We start from the raw sequence: 18,824 nt of genomic DNA, 5'->3' as shown, positions 1-18,824 counted from the left end.
AAAATGAAAAATGCCGAAATAGGATACAGAGAATATGTAATTTGCTGATTTTCGTTACGGGTCTACTATTTAAAACAAACTATAAGATGTCTTATTTATTGTTGTAAATAATGTAAGCTGGTATTTTGAGAAATTTACATCAATTGACAACTTAAAGTTTTTGCACAACTAGAAAAATGTTTTTATGGGTCTTCTCATCTACCACAATATCAACAATTGTCACCTACATTAAGTGCGTTTATGAGTGGAAAATAATTGATAATAAAATTTTGCACGGATGTTTTTTTACATTATAAAATTATTGACAGTTCTTTCGAAGCCAGTGTTTGGTATGGCTTTAGTCAGCTAAAAAGAGTATTTGATTGCCTTTCACTCGAAGTTTTAGACTCTTTGCTAATCTTGAATTTTGAAATTACTAAAGACAAAAGAAAGTTCATTTAGGCTCTTTCAAAGTGTTGAAAGGAGACTAAAGTTATTCTTTACTCTATTGAAATTACTTATCTGTGGAGACTTTTGATATAGACTATAATTCGTGAAATCCCAAAGTCAATAAAATCCTATCAATACAGGAGTTGTCCATTTAGCTACAAATATTTTTAGACGGTCGCCTTTTTAAATATGAAATATTTGAGCCGTGCCATGAGAAAACCAACATAATGGCTTTGCGACCAGCATGGATCCAGACCAGCCTGCGCATTCGCGCAGTCTGGTCAGGATCCATGCTGTTCGCTAACAGTTTCTCCAATTCCAATAGGCTTTAAAAGCGAACAGCATGGAGCCTGATCAGACTGCGCGGATGCGCAGGCTGGTCTGGATCCATGCTGGTCGCACACCCACTATGTTGGTTTTCCCATGGCATGGCTCATTTAGGAAGCTGGTGCACTTAGCTATTATTTCACATGGAAAAATCTGTCAAAAAGAATTTTAGATTTTAAGTACAGTCTCCATAACAGCTTACAGTACTTTGTCTCTATATACTCTCCAGTAACTGACTTTCCTCGCTGGGTAGGAACCCCTTCAGTTAAAGAAGACGGAATACATAACTGTTTTAACACTTTTAGTTCTTTTTGCAATTACTTGTCTATGGTCATCTTTTCGCAGCCTCTATCTATTCATGTCAACGTGATCCAGGTCTCATCTCCTGTTAGGAGCTGTGACATTGTTTTATAGCTTTAAGAACTTCTCCAGCGTTTCTTTTGCACATTTGACCCTATTGGCCGCCTTTTGCTCCTCGGATGCACCCATCGGGGAAAAACTTTTCTTTAACCCAAGTGCTTTTTGAGAATCACTTGAATTCTCCCCGTCTACGTGCAAAGAAAATACGCTATATCGGAACCGTGCGTCTGGCGTCTTCATCAATCAGACTTCTTATAGCAGCAATGTTCTTTGACGTCAGTGCTGGTTTTGGCCTGCCAGGACGAGCCCTGTCTTTAAAGACTGCCTGACCATTTTTAGGTTTATGTATCCGCCTGTAAACAGTTTTCTCTGATACAGCAGGGTTCCTATACGAAATATTCAGATCACTTAGTTCTTAAGAACGTCGTACTTTTAATGCACGCCTGACCGCTTTACACAGCTTCATGTAATTTGTTAAGTGTATACGAGTATGAGTACACCTGATACACAACTAAATATCTCCAAAACGGTATGATAGACCTTGCTGGAATATAAAGGAGTCATTCACGAGTTTCTTACTTGTCAAACTTGTAAGGAAGCATGCGCTTTTTATTACGTTTACAATGTCCCCGATCACTTGAATAAGCAGTTGATTCGGACTGAAATTATTGCTCTATCATCAATTTGGCAAGGGATTTGTTGTGTTCTTGTTTAGATGAAAAGAAAAAAATGATCATTGATTCAAAGTATAGAATTCAAAGACATCGTAAATGGTTACATAATGCTCATCATAAAGCGAGAATAGATTGGATACAATATTGATAAATTCATATTTGGCGTTTAATGGTCGTTTTACTCTGTTTTGCAGCGATTTATCGTCTAAACTATTGATTAGCTATTACAGTAATTTGCACATTGCATGCTGGTAAAGAGCATTTCCTTGATAAGAAATAAATAATTCGTATATCGTTTAAGAACAATGTTATTGTTGTGGTATCTAACGCCATGATTTTATCGCTGTGATGAATAAAGTATTATTTTCAAAGAAGAGAAATTTAAGTGGGTTTTTTTACAAACTTTATGACTTATATTGAAATTACGTACATTTCTTTCTTACAAGATTTCCACTTGTTTCAGGATTCTAAACTGAAATGTCTTTAGTATTTACAGTGTTATACAGAATAATACATAGAATAGAAATACAATTTATATGTAAAACCATCCTTTTTCAAATTCATTTAACTTAGGCTCTGGCAAAATCCACGTCCTTACTTAATGTAGTCACGTCGGTCATTACATATGTAAGTCTCCATAATTCCTGTACTTTCTTAGATTGTCCATTACACATTTGTGACAGCTTTAGTGTTCCTTATTTTCAGTAAATACGTAGTGCTTCGGGTTGAAATACAAGTGCTTACAAGATACGTACAAACTGTCCAGATCAGGTAATTTGTACACCGGTTAATGATTCTGATATTCGAATACTGCTGACTTTCTACGATGGAACATCATTCGGAAGCTAGAAACTGACTGGAAATGTAGGATAAAACAGTAACTGTTATTTAAAAGTTATTTCAGCTGCTTGTGAAAATTAGTATCCTTTTACTTGTTAGGTTAAGAAGCATAAAGTAATATATATTTATCTTTCAAGCTGGAGTCAACAAAGTCAGAACGCATCTGTTTATTTGGAAAATTGTATATTGCTGTATTCAAAAATCATTATTTTGTTTAATATTTTATGTATTACACATGCCAGTGAAATTGTAAATCGACTGTGTAAGAAGCATGATTTCATGACATATTCTTTCTTAAAATACACGTAGTCACATATTTTAAAATTGAACTTTGTTGCTAAGAATAAAATTGTATGTGTTAAATACATGTTTGATAGCATATCAGTTGTTAAACAGATATGAAAGACACGTTTTCGTAGCAGTGTCCGAAAACAGCAACTTGTGTCCATAACAAGCAGATGTTTTATTTCTTAATGAAGTCAAAAATAGCTACGTAGGACCCCCAAATGTGAAAATGGTCACATATGTAAAAATGGTAACAAACGTAAAATAATTTTACCATGTATGTGAAAACTTTCTACAATGTAAAACAGAGTTGTTATAAATGTAAAAACGTTGCTGGTGACATATGTAATAAAAAGCCTCACAAATTTAAAAACAGAATTTTGGTAACATATGTAAAATCAATTTCCTACAAATGTAAAACACAATTTTTGCAGTCACCTTGTGATTTCATCTATATGAAATAGTTTCGCCTTTTATTTTCAAAAACAAATACTATATAGCCGGAGTGGTCTACACAGTGATAAGTGTAGTGTGCGCGCGTGTGTGTAGTAATGGGCTTGTCCGTCCCTAAGTTTGTACGTTCCTTCTGCATAAAATATAGACGACAATGCTCCTAGCGGCGAGTACAGGTAAACTGCTTAGTTTTGGCTTAGTCTTGGACTTAGGACCGGACTTAAGGTATTAGATCACTAATAGAGAACCTCCTTTTTGAAGAGTATTCAATTCCTACCATAAACCTACTTTTACTGCAATTCTTAGGGGGGGGGGCGTAGGTTCAAGCCCTACTGGTACCAATTTTTTTTTCCTTATTTTCCTTTTTTTCTAGTAAGTTTTTACTTCTTTCAAGACTTATTATTGATTTCTTGTACAAAAGTGGAAAAAGATGAATCTTATAAGCGATTTCTTGGTGTTCAAGGTGAATTTACTACTTAAACAGAAGGGGTAGAGTTATACATCTTTAAAAATATTGAGTTACACGCGATGAAAGTTCTCTATTTTGCTTTCACTCTTACATTATATATTAGGGAAGAAATTTAGGTAGGTTTTACGTCTGCCCTAACGTTATTTTTGAATGGAGTAAGCAAATTTCAAAACAGAAACACAGAATTCAACATTTTGTCAATGTTGAAGTATGACTTCTGTCTCATTAAATCCGTTTACGTGAGGCACCATAGAAAAAAACGATATTGACATTTTTATTTTGTGTTTTATAATTGTTTGCCAATAGTTTGATGTTTCTTTTATTAAGATTAATGGTAAAATGAGTTCTCTGCAAGCATTTTGGATAGTGGCTATCACTTTAAAATTTGTCTCTACTTGAGCTTGAGGAGATACCATAAGTTATACAAAATTTATAAAAAACGGCACGGTAAAAGTTGTTAAAAAATTGCAAAATAGTGCAAAACATGGTTACCTTTCAGAATATACAAAACAAAGACCATTTTATAACATTACTATTAGTGGTCTAATACCTTCAGCCAAAATTTCTTTGCATATTCATCAAACAAAAATAGACTTATCTTAGGCAGTCTTGACTTAAGTCAAAATAATACAATATATATGACAAATAACAGATTTTCGCTTTACAACAATGAGCGGCACGGTGCCTGTCATTTCACCTAGGGTTTACAGCCAAAGTCTGATAACTTTGCAGTGATGCACGTTTGTTTATGTTTTCTGTCCATATAAAAGGTACTGTAAACTATGTACATAAACAATAATACTACTCGCATTTTGTCAGTCCCGATAGCTCAGTGGTAAGCATCTATCTTGAAATGTTGAATTCTGCGGGCCGTAGGTTCGAATCCACGCAAGTTTTTTTTTTTTCCTGTTTCTCTTTCGGGGTAACCATCAGAATCATTAATATTTCATGGAATATGTTTTTTTAATATAATAGAAATATTATTAAATTCATTTATGTTTAAAGGTGACTGGTCGTCAGTTTATGTAAATACATCGTATTATGAATACATAGTTTGATATAGAGATAATCTGGGCACATAGCGCGCCGCAATCTGCCCTTCAACAAACAAAACGTGTTACCAAGGAAGCCATTGTTAGAAATATATCAATAAAAAGATAAAAAGTAAAAAAATAACACATGTGACTGAAACATAAAAAATGCTAAAATATTAAATAACAAAGGTATGAAAAATATAGATCACAGTGGGATTCGAAGCAACGATACAATAGAAATGAAAAAGCCTAACGCTCTATGGAAGTCTCCATGTCAGTATTACATTGTATTAAATAAAAATGCGTACTTAAATCATACAAATAATCGGTTACCCGTCTGGTTTGGACTCGTCCAAATAGTGATTGCGCAGATATCAGACTTTGACTGTACATTTGATCCTCGCAGTATAAAAACAAACGTCATTATGTTTATTAGAGCTATTATTGTAAAACCAGAAAGATATAATTATCAGTATGATGACTGATTTCTATCAGTGTCGTTCTGGCGCCCTGCCACAACGAAAGAACGACGTTTTCACATTTGGCATTGTCTTGATCTGTCGTCCTGGCGCCCCTACCATAACGACGTTTTCATCTTTTGGCGTTGTTTCGTTCCCTCGTTCTGGCGCCACCGCCAAAACGATATAACGGAGAATGCAACGCGACAAAACGAAAGAACGACATTTATAAACGGCGCCCTTAAAACGTCGTCTTGACGTTCTGTCGTTCTTGCGCCAGAACGAGACAACGACAAATGTGAAAACGCCGTTCTTTCGTTATGGTGCGGACGCCATAATTTACCCTTAGAATCCATACTTCTTTCATTCAGATTTGTTTACTAACACTGCGTATTCTCTACGCCAGAACGCCAGAACGCCAGAACGATATTTTCACGTCACATTTGCCGTCGTTTCGTTCCGTCGGTCTGGCGGGGACGCCAGAACAATAGAACGCCGAGACGACGTTTTTGGGCGCCGTTTATGAGAGTCGTTCTTTCGTTCTGTCGCGTTGCATTCTTCGTTATGTCGTTTTGGCGGGGGCACCAGAACGACAGAACAAGACAATAACAAATGTGAAAACGTCATTCTTTCGTTATGGCGGTGGCGCCAGAACGACAGAACAACACTGGCAGAAATCGCTCACCATATATAAGTAAGTTCGATGCGCACTATGCTATAAAGTGAATAAAGTTATCTGTGATGAATAATTGAACAATATGGATGCAGATCAGACTGCGATGTATGTTACCGAAACGCATCAGTTTGATTTTCTCACGACTTGAACCTTTCAAGGCACTAAATCATTTGCATCCGTAAAATGTATCATGTGGCCCAGTCTTACAAGTGCCCGCGTAATGTCAGTCACATGCCTAGCTTTTATTATTAACATCGAAGATGATCGTTTGGTAGCCCCCGGTGGCATAAAACCGAATTCCACATAGAAATTGAAATAAGGCAAGCTGTGTAACCTAGCTGTATCCCTAAAAACGCCCACATTCGACAAGCCTCATACTTCAATAAGTGCACATCGGCAAAGTCTGTACCTCTTGACAAGTTCCGTTTTCTGATATAATCTAAAGGATTCAACCTGTCACGAAATATTATCGGACGGGTCTTCTTTGTAGAACTCGACCTTGCAAAATAAAATAGGGGGTAGAGTACAGTAGCCATTTTTGTTTTTGACTTAAGTTTGACTTAAGACAGGTAGCTGTACCAGTCCTAAAACGACTCAAATTATGGACTTAATTTTTGTCTAAGACTTTGGATGAATAAGCTTAAGTCGATATTTTGAGACTTAGTCAAGACTTAAGTCAAATTATTAGTCTTAGCCCTTTCGAGTATACGGCCCTTGTTTTCCTACGCTTGTACACAGAAGTAGAACACAAAAAAGCGAGAATTTCGTGCTTCGTCATAGACCACTAGTTTACCGTATGATCTTTGGTATGCAACAATTTTCTTTTGTCATGCGAAGCGAGCTAAAACAGGTCTTTTAAGACCGGATACCGTTAACAAATAAAAACGAGAAACCTATGATTAGCTTACAGTACCGTTAGACTGAGCGGTATGGGACCATTGTGCGACAATGTTCCATTGTTATGCGAAGTGAGTCAAACAGGTCTTTTCATAATGTCAGACAGATACTACTAGTACCACCAGGTTACACACATGACGTTTCCGTATTTACAAAACCATTCCGTTACAGACTGGATGATTTGAAAATAGTTCAATGCTTACAAATTATTTTCTTTCTTGCGTGATTCCATACAGGCACAGGTAATCTACGTCATTAAACATCAAGTTTTTTATCTTTTTTTACAAATAATTGTATATGTGTAACTACGATATTTGAAACTTGCTAGGTATTTCTGAAAAAATCCAAATTAATGTACATCTGCGACTCTATCCCGTCAAAACTCTCAACTTGAAAGGAGCAAGACTAGATAATACATATTAAACTGATTATAAGTGATCTTCTGCAATACCTGTCTATGTATTCGATGATTCAAGATTCCAGTTTGAACCAAATACAAATGTATACTTGACTCCCCTTCCCCAAGCAATTTCCTGTACTCAGCCTTCTATAGTTTCTCTTATGCAGAAGGAGCAGACAAACTTAGGGACGGACAATCCCATTACTACACACACGCGCGCATATATATATCTAATATAAAGTTTTTACTCATATATACCCCTCACGCTCCGAGAACACATGTCACTGTGTAGAACACTCCGGCTATGAAGGCGTAACTATTTCATACAGATGAAATCACAGGGTGACTGCGAAAATTGTGTTTTACATTTGTAGGAAATTGATTTTATATATATATATTACCAAAATTTTGTTTTTACATTTGTGACGCTTTTTTATTACATATGTCACCAGCAACGTTTTTATATTTGTAACAACTCGGTTTTACATTTGTAGAAAGTTTTTACGTACACGGTAAAATTATTTTACGTTTGTTACCACTTTTACATATGTGACCATTTTTACATTTGGGGGTCCTACATAGTTTAAAGGAAAACTGAATACCATGTAATTTCAGACGAGGTCTTCTGAGAATTCAAATACATAAAAATATTGCCAGTTGGGATGTGTCTGTTCATACAATGTCTACAACGACTTCTTTTCTTAACTCTGCCATCTAATCCACATTTATATTGATCTTTATTATCCTGTTACCAGACTCTCTTTTATTTTCATCTAATAGACGAATATCTATGAATAATGCTAAGTAGCATACGATTGTGTGTAGAGGAAATAAAGAAAATCACACTTTTTCTGCTTTGTAGAGCTTTTTAGTATAAGTGAAATACATGTGTGTTTATCCTTTGTTTAAAGCCAAATCACATGAGTATTTTGGCTAGTTGCCCTGTTTATCTTCATGGATTCTCAAGCTGCACTGACTTGTTCTCTTAAAATTACAGACTCGTTTTTACTCTCCGTTGAGGTCCAATGGTCAATGGTTTCTACATACTGACATCGGAATTTCATATTGGGTGGGCGACGTTACTTAAATGTGTGTCATTTCGTTATTTTTTGTTTGCGTCAGTATTGTTAATATTATTCAGACTATTGAACACTTTCATAATATTTATATTATATTGATATTTGTAAATACGTATGTAATTAGAATATTACTAGAAGGTGTTTTGTCTCCCCCTATTTATACCTTTAGCTCTGGTGGCCATTTTGTGCAGCGAAGCGGAACATGTCGGCGATATGCACAACTAGGCTTGGTACTGATCACTCCTGTGAAGTTTCGTCGAAATCTGTCTAGCAGTTTGATCTGTGAAATCCGGACAAGATTTTTCTATTTTTAGCTCTAGTGACCATTTAGTGCAGCGAAGTGGAACATGCCAGCGAAGTGCACAATTAGGGTTGGTACTGATCACTCCTTTGAAGTTTCGTCGAAATCCAGCCAGCAGTTTGACCTGTGAAAGCCAGACAAAGTTTTTTCTATCTTTAACTCTGGCGACCATTTTTTGCAGCGAAGCAGAACATGTCTTCGAAATGCACAACTAGGCTTAGTACTGATCACTCCTGTGAAGTTTCGTCGAAATCCGGTCAGCAGTTTGACCTGTGAAAGCAGGACTAGATTTTTCTATTTTTTGCTCTTGCGGCCATTTTGTGCAGCGAAGCGGAACGTGCCGGCGACTTGCACAACTAGGCTTGGTACTGATCACTTCTGTGAAGTTTCGTCGAAATCCGGCCAGCAGTTTGACTTTTGAAAGCTGGACAAACTTAATGCGGACGGCCGGACAGACGGACGGACAGACAGACGGCGAAGGCAAAAACAATAGGTCTCCCTCACCTATTGGGAGACATAACTAGATTTGCATCGAGAAATACACACCCGTTCTTTAGCGGAATAATTTTACGCTCCTAAAGCCGCGAAATATTTTCGCTGCAGGGCATCTAAAAGATGAAGTATTGTACTATTGTAATGACGATTACAAAAAAATGTTTTATTGTAGACTACATAATTGTCTGATGATTAATTAAACGGTCGATCAGCGGTTTTTAAATGTCAACATCACTCAGCGACAGTCAAATTCATTTACTTAGTGTCATGTATACAAGATGGTCATCGTTATGGCTAACTCAGGCTGTTGGCCAAAAGTATTGATGAATTGCTACGAAAATACTGAAAATAGAGAATGATTCATATGTCTTTTTCATAATGGCCTGTTTCCAGATCCAAGTTTTGCCTTACTGACCCTAGGTCACATTTTATAAATTGCAGTTGGGTGTGCGTCTGTAAGGCTTTTTCAAATAGACGTGAAAAAGAATGTTTTGACATATATCTTTTTTATTTTGTGCAAAATAGAAGGCAACTTTTAAACTGAGACATCTTGTAAGAAAGATTTATACATTAAACGCCTGTCTTGTGTTGGCCCTACACCCAAATTGTAGGCGGAGCTTCCTAAAAATAAGTGGATGTGAGACAGGACAAGAAATCGCTCCATCCAGGTAAATCAGCTGACTGACCATGTACATGTGCATAATCAACTTACTGTTGGAATTTACTAGTAGTTGATTTAAAAATGGAAGATAACCAAGTGAAATGTGTTACCCTAAAACTCACGGAATAACAATTGAATTCTGAACAAGCACTATTAAATCATCATGACATGAATTTGGAGTGCAAACATTCACTTTGCAGGATTTTTATAGTGAGATATTTTATGGAGGAAGTAGAATAACAAATTTGAACTTATTGTCAAAACGCAATAGTAGCATATATACCTGTATGAATTAGTTTTATGACATTTTCATAGATTAGTGTAATTCATCCCCTTTTTCATAAATCAAAATTATCATTTATAAACAACATCAACTATTTGGAATATCACTGGAACTGCAAGATTATCAGTAAAGTAGCTAGTGTGATAAACCGCTGGTGAATACAACTAGTGCCTTGTTACCTGACATGACCAGTGTGTTTACATTTTCCTTCTTACTGTTCTGCTTTATCACATGACCAATGTCAGAGTTCAGATTTCAAATTTCAGCTGACAAATTTTCAAAATTTTGTTATTTTAAAAGAGGTTACGACCCAACTGTTTTGAGACATACCGCATGTTTAGTGTTCAACCCGTTTACAGTTGGACACTACGCTTCCCTCTTTGATTGTGTCTGACGGAAGAGGGGGAGGACTCTATGATAAGCAGTTTATAAATCCTACCAGAACTGAACTGTTTTGATATTTGTCTTCTGGCCTGTTTCGTCGGGCCCTTAAGGATGTTTCTCTTATTGCTCTGTCTTCTGAAAAGGCATTGAGTACATACGTTTTTGGTTCTTAAGGTTTGCTTTTTATATATTTATACACGAGCATTTTTGTGTTTTACATGCCATGCCTTTTTGTTTCCATTAGGTGTGTAAGAGATTCACCTGGAGGGGATTACTTTTATTTACACTGTCCCGTGTCTTTGGAACATGTTGGGGTTAAGAGTGAGGTTGGGTGCGCACCATAAACCGGTTTAAGCTCCCCATTGGTGTTTTTTCCACTGACCGTTCCAAGGCGGTGCCCCACAGTGTTCCTTTGTTTGTTCGTTTTGTCCTGATGTGTTGACTTTGTGTGTGTGTGTGTGTGTGTGCGTGTGTGTGTGTGTGTGTGTGTGTGTGTTCCTTTGTTTGTTCGTTTTGTCCTAATGTGTTGGCTGTGTGTGTGTGTGTGTGTGTGTGTGTGTGTGTGTGTGTGTGTGTGTGTATTTGGTGCACGCGTCTGCGTGTAGTGGGTTTCGTTTTGAGGAGGCTGCGTTTTTGGTGCGTGGCATTCCCTGTTTGATATTTGTCTTTGTTTTCTATGAGAAGTTTTGGTGTATGTTTAAGTGATGAATAGATAAGAATTTAGAGAATTGATGAGGCAAACTATATATTTTAACCGCCTCGGTAGCCTAGTGGTACAGCGTCCGCTTCGAGTGCGGGAGGTCGTGGGTTCGATCCCCGGCCGCGTCATATCAAAGACGTAAAAAATGGTACTAGCAGCTTCCTCGCTTGGCGCTCAGCATTAAGGGGATAGTGCTAGAACTGGTCAGCCCGGTGTCAGTATAATGTGACTGGGTGGAGTATCATGCCATGTGTCTACGGCGTGATATTCCAGTGAGGCAGCACTATAAAGTTGGGCATTGTGCTCACTGCTACAAGTAGACACCGTCGTTTATACGACTGAAAAAATGTTGAAAAAGACGTTAAAACCCAACACACACACAAACTATATTTGATACTTTTCCTTATTATTTGAGTTATTTGGAAAAAACTGTCAAAACCTGAAGGGTGTCTGAATGTTTTTTGTTTTAAATTTGCAATGATTGACGTTTTGTGTGTGGAGCCATTCCTTTTATACTGAGCCCTGGGATTTAATCTCAAACAGATCAGGCACTAAATCTGTTAATGCATTAATCATAATGTTCATCATATGGCAACTGATGTCATAATTACATTGTAGTTCAAAAGTCCCTTGCGAATTACCTGTTATCAAACAAATGCTCTTTATCAGCTTGCAATGTGCTAAATAATGTAATAACGGAATTTTTTCTCAATATTTTAGATCAATGACTACTCCAAGAAATTTTTACAAAGTTCGATATGAAATTATTACATTGTTTATAAAATCTGTAAATAAATCCTTTGGAAGCATAGAATGAAACCTAGCAAATAATAGCAAGCTTGGTTTGATTGAGTCTGTTCATGAGAGGTAATGAAATGTGCAACACCTCTCACGCCCCCTAGCACCGGCTTAAGCGGTACTCTATTACACATAATTATATTAAATGAACTCCATGATCCCAAAAGACCAGAAAATATAACAACTCTTAAACACCATATGATGTCTTTTGAACAACCATTTTAGATCTTAAATGTCTTTACTTTTTTAATATTTGTAAATTTATTATTTATTTTTTGTTTTTGTCTCATCTACGAACAAGTTCAAATAATTCTGCTTGATCTTATTAATACTGACGTTGTAGATGAATGCAGGATATCTCCTAAAAGTATTAGAATTCTGAAAGTCTTGCATAAGGTTTTGGAGGATTTAAGATGAAGGTAGCAGCATTGATAGGAGAAGAACTTGTTTGGCATTCTGGCCTCTTGTGTTTCGTTTCGGCACGTGGTTAAAAGTAGTCTCAAATAAGTAACATATGAATGTGTTGTAAAATAATCAGAAAGCCGTTGCAAAGGAACAATAGTTCTCTTAATATATTTTGGGTGTACACGATTGTATGTCTTATTAGCTTTATTTATTGGCATAAACAATGGAGTTGCTATGTGAATTTTACAAGATCATTGAGACAATCATTCAGACATAAGAATGGAAAAGTGCGATGTGCGTGCATAATTGAATGTGTCCTGCTGGCTTCTAACCTACTTTTATTGTCATACTCGCATTCTAAATCGCATATTTGCGGAATGATCGTTTAATAATGTATTTGATTTATGTGTGTTGATATGACTGGAAGTTTGTATTTTGTACTGTCTATTATACTTTGCCTGTAAATATTTTGTTATCAGCATCAATTTCTGTATTCAGCAAATTCATAATTCATTTAAATATTGACTTGTATTAGTCTTACAATTTTCAAACACAGTTGTTTTCTCGTTTTCTGCACGAAACTTCCAAACATACCTGGATTGATGTCTGTGATACGTGTATCATACAACAGACAAATAACTAACACGAACATAATATTTGTTCTAGGTATGGAAAAAACGCTGTACATAAGAGGAAAAGCGAATATGCCACTTTCATGTTGCAGTTAATTGTGTAAGTTACTGTTTCTCTCAAAAAGAACTGATTTAAATACAGTATGTTTGTAGAAATTCATGTTTACATGTTTACTCTCCACTAGTCTATCTTGCGGTACGAACATCGCGTAATCAATTTATGCATTGACGCAGGTGGTTTATCATTGTCGTTATTAAATTACCAGTCTGTTTACTTTTGTTTACAGTTGCAAAATATTACTGCCTTATTCAGAAATAGAGTCAGAATGGACATAGAATTGTTACGTACCAAGTTAACTTAATTAGACATTTTTTCAAGGCTGAATATGACTTAAAATCTGCCAAAACTTTCACCTTGTAATAATTTTGCGAACAAATTGTAACATCACTCAGTCCAATTACTTTCCTAAAGTGTGTCATCAAAATGTTTATAAGCCTTACGTAAATTTGGCGAATTTCAAACATAAATTGAACTGCTGATTTGAATGAGCCTTTCTTAAAGAACATGACAATGTCCTGACTCCGATAAAGCTAGTGAAACATTGATAATACAAAACATCTTCCTTTCCTGTCTCACAAAATTTATGCTCAAAACAAACATAATGCTTTGCTAATATGCACACGTGAAAGAGCCAGACTTTACTTTTACGCTGAATTAAAGACGGTGATATATTTGATAGTTCAAGTAAAGCGCTAATCAAGCATCTACCTATTATTGTACACTGGAAGATTTTCTACTCTTATCCAAGCAGTCAACCAAATAGCTTTAGTATACACTTCAAGTGAAGTGAAATAGAAAAAACGAACGATTTTTTAGGAAACAGTATACGGTCAATTACATTTCTAGTAAAAGTAAAAACTGGGTTACGAAATCATATCTACAATGTAAATATAATATCCCCGAATGAGTATGTACGTCTTAATCTCATATTTTCCATGAAAAATAGACAGTTTCTATACATGGCTAAATCTGTTTGTTTTGAAACAAACATGTACGGAACACCTCAAGTTTAAACCGCGTGTTTGCGGAGAAAGTCCTTGTATTACAGGAATCTGAATTATTAAAGGTGACAGTTTCTATAATTTTGTTGTATTCGCCTACTGCCTGACGTAATTTTTTCAACTTCTAAAATTAGTTTACTAACTACTCTAATTACTAATTAATATAATTATCAACAACCCAAACTAAAGATAAAATGGTAAACAATTTCAGAAAGAATTTACGATTGACTTATTTAAATAAAAATCAAACCAATAATATAATTAATAAAATGTTTAATTCCTACTTCAGAAATGCACAAAACTATCACGCTTACAAGTTAAAGCATAGCAAAAGTTCCTTCTAGGGCACATCTATATAAATATAAAATGATCATCTTGTAAACTTTTGGTTGCAATGTCTGTTTTATACTGCCAAAAATATCAGGTAAGTATTTACGCTAGTTATTTAACATAAATTGTTAAATCCAACAACAAATTAAATTTGTTACCACTTTCAGAAGAGTAAATACGGCAATAAGACATTGACCCGGTCAATCTATTATGATTCGATGTGTGAATTCGTTGCGCATAATTAGAGGGTCGAAATGGGGTTTGTTTTCACATATTAACCATGCATTTGAAGGTAACGATAATATTTGGTTGTTTACATTTAAATTTGCTGATATATGTCTATCTGGTCGACTGAATGTACATATGTTATGTTCTTCAAGAATGGAGGAAATAAAAGAATCAATCAATCATCCTCGAGATTAGTATTGTGTAATCCATGGGACGCGTTCAGTCAGAGAAAGAATAGTTTAACATCAAAGGTTATTTCTAAGGTCACGGAGTTTAATTGGCCAGCTTGTAATTACAACAGCTTTGGGTGGGTGTGTGTGTGTGTGTGTGTGTGTGTGGTGCACGCGTCTGCGTGCTGGGGGTTTCGTTTTGAGGAGGCTACGTTTCTGGTGCGTGGCATTCCCTGTTTGATATTTTTCTTTTTTTTTCGATATCAGTAGCTCAGTCAAGTGCGACTAACTGAATTAAGATATTCCTTCTCAAGAGAAGGAATAATAACGATCTATATTTAGACTGCCTCAAGATCCATTTAACTTTTGCTGTTCTTGGAAAACCACTTGCTTCCTTTTGGACATTGTTTACCCAAAGTCTTGTTTTCATAACTATTAGAATATTAGTATTTCATCGAAAATCGAGTCTATCTGTACTGGGTGATTGTAAAATAATACACAAAAGCATACAAAAGAGCATGTATAAATTTATTTAAACACGACGATGGCATGTATCAAATGGACAGCACTGGATATAAAATTGTAATTTGGTCTGGATAGACCTGCAGTGTTTTCAGTCCTGTAGGAACTAGAGAGTATACATTTTATCGACAATTTTATCAAGATAAAATTAATCAAAACGTTCATTTCATGGCATTGCATAAAATAATAAGATTGTGTTTCTTAAGCCCAAAGTGAATTATTTCTTATCAAACAAGCCAGCACTATGCGCATCAGCGTATCAAGACAAGGCGATTTTGCCCAATAATGTTAACCATAGTATACAGCGATATATTTAAAACCAGATATGAATGTATCATTGGTGTTGTTTTAAAAACCTACAGTTCGTCAGGACAAGTGTTCAAACATTTACGAAATCTTTAAGTGTACGGTGCTGGAATGAATTGAAACTTATTATTTCCCCTTTCAGAACAAATGCGCAAGAAATCCTTCGTCACAGTTCCAGTCATAATCAGACAACTATAAGAAGATACTTTGGAAGGACAAACTCAATTCTAAAGTAGACTCTGCTTGATTTGGTTTGTCCTGGTGAATTAACGAAACGTGAAAAGGGCCCCACGTTCGCCACTACCCCCTCCCCCACCCTCTCCATCCCTACGCGGCACCGGCTAAGGTGGTACTCCAATATCTCCAATATAACATCAGACTCCAAGATTAAAGGTCATAAATATAATTGCTACGGGATGTTAATATAACGACTGGTTGTTATTACGTAATTACATAATTAGTATTATAATGGCCTATAAAGGGCCATAACCTGAACTAAAATTATTTGTGAGTGACCCTGTTTATCAAACCAAAAATAACATTTCACTAATAATGGAGTGTCGTAGTTGGTACTTACGACCGACAGTTGGTTATTTTAGGAAATTTTACTCAAGGAAGATGTTGTATATGTCACTTGCGATATTATAAATAGGAAATATCATACTTCTGTTTTGCTCTGGGTGTCTGAATCTCTCTTCGAATTGGTTGCGTTTCTTTTCGTATTACCCGAGTTAGAAAGACAAATGCGATGCAAAACTGGTGTAATGTTATTTTCGTTACCTACCTACACATCTTCTATCATCATCCGTTTAGCGTTTCTAAACCCGGATTAAGAAAACACAGAGTTGTATATATCCTGAACGGAAGATATATCGGTAATTATTACAAATGTATATTTTGTGTTATTGGGTTATATTTAATGTTTTGCCTGAATATATGTATACTTTGTAATTTAAAGGCAGTAACGACGTTTCATTATAAAGGATTGTAAAAATGCAAATATAATGCACCCTTGTAAGACGTAAGCTCGACAAAGAGATGACAATAAATACGATCAGTACTTAAAAGCCTTTGCAGTGAGCTTGTAGTTTTGTTAAGAACAGTTTGTGTTAAGTATCTGTAAAACAAAATAAACAGTTTTTATCAGTTTCCTTGAAGGAATTTGTTTTATTTCTCATTTTTTGACGTCAATATCATATTATAAGTAGAGAATATTCCAGTTTGATTTTGTGACGTATTCTTGTTATTTTTAAAACAAATAGTAGGCAGATCATGAAATATATGAAAAGAAATAAAATGTATGTGGAAACCTTAAATTGTCTGTGGTAGAAAATGACATTTGGAAAAATGTAACACACCGTTTAATCACTCTTTTGACACCAATATATTCTCCACAGGTGTAGTTTTGTGCAAGTTTACATATCGAAGAAAACATTTCTCTTTTCGAAAAGAAGAATGGTGATTCTATTTATGGATATTCTGAAATCCGGGGTGCATTGTTGACAGAAAGTTTGTTAGAAACTAAGGCGATCACTTAAAACAATCCGTTCAGAATTCGTTTTATCTACAGCTTCTGATATTAGCGAGAATGAGGTTACCATTTCATTTAGTCATAATTCAAGAGAACGCGATATATTTATATAAAAATGAATATTATATTACTGTATAAACATAAAGTTCAGGCAAAAATGAATATTCAGAAAATCAGTTGTCAGTTGAATTGTATACAGTATCATAGCTTCAACCCAAATGAAATGATAATGTCACATTTGAAGTCTACTACAAATGCTACCGCAAATATCGCATTAGTATCAATCACTTATGACAAATTGTCATCATAACAGTAAAAGTTATTATTGACCTGTACTGAGGCAAGCCCTGTATGAAATAACGTCTAACTACTGTATCATATAGCAAATTCAATAGACGAAGTCATCAATTTTAAAGCTCCATTGATGAAGTAAATTAGGAAATAAAAGACGGATTGGTGCCTTTTTGCAATACAAGAATGAAGACGTTTCAGGTAATTAATGCTTGTAATGCCTAACCTTTTTGTTGTATATAGCAAATATGGATTGCTCATTTTAGACACGTAAAGAACTTAGAAAACATTACACGAGGTTGTGGGCGCTGGATACTAACTTATATTGAATAGTTTAGAATATAAAAGTAACAATAAAAATGCAGATTGTTCAGATACAGTGTTTAATAATATGTATATATGATAACACTGAAGACTCTATTCAATGTGATATATGGTCTTGCATTGCGCAGACTTTTATCATATCAAAAGTACCTTAATAAATTTTCATTTCTGATATATACAATATTCATTTCATTAACATGCAAATGAAAAGTGTAATAGTGGAATCTTTGGCAATTCTATTAAAATCACGTATACGTAAGGGTTGAAAACCCACGGCAACGCCGCATTGACATTGCAACTTGCTTTCGCAAGTTTCAAATATGTTTAATAAAAGTGACTTATTAAATCAGTATTACACATACCTAATATATTCATATTTCTGTTAATATAAAGACACTTTCTTCATAAATCTGGAAATTACCATAACCAGTCCTTTCCTTGTTTTCTATAATTATGAAACTTTAAAATATATTTGGTATTCGTTACGGTCGTTTTTGACAATTAGAATGTACAAGAAACAATTATAAATAGTTAGTACCATGACTTTGTCCCTGAGATTGAAAGGTATAGACGAAAAGTTCAAATTTGCAATTTATGGAGATTTTTTCAGCGCCTGTCTCTGCCGTAGCTGTAACAGGACTGACTAGTTTTGCTTTAAAAGTGAAGCGTTAGTTAATCTGATAGAAAAAAAGTCAATTGTCTTCTCTACTCTAACTATTGGTGCCTGTGATATGGCGTATCTGGAGCGAAATTGAGAGAACGATTTCTTGTCAGAACAGACTCCATTATGAAAGAAAACAGTTGAATTAAGGAACTATAATCTACAATATATATGTCTAATTCCCTAATGCGGATACATGTCAAAAGTTTTTATATTTTCCGTAAAAGAGGGCCAATCATTTTGTATAACTATGGTTTTTATTCCCTTGGGTTTTGAGCGCATTCTTCAACAGTATTTGAGTTATGTAACGGCGAACAGTCAACTTAAGTTATGTCCTTGGTGTTTGTACCAATAATATC

Source organism: Mercenaria mercenaria, chromosome 6 (assembly GCF_021730395.1).
Source record: "Mercenaria mercenaria strain notata chromosome 6, MADL_Memer_1, whole genome shotgun sequence".
NCBI lineage: Eukaryota > Metazoa > Mollusca > Bivalvia > Venerida > Veneridae > Mercenaria > Mercenaria mercenaria.
This window is presented reverse-complemented; position numbering follows the sequence as displayed.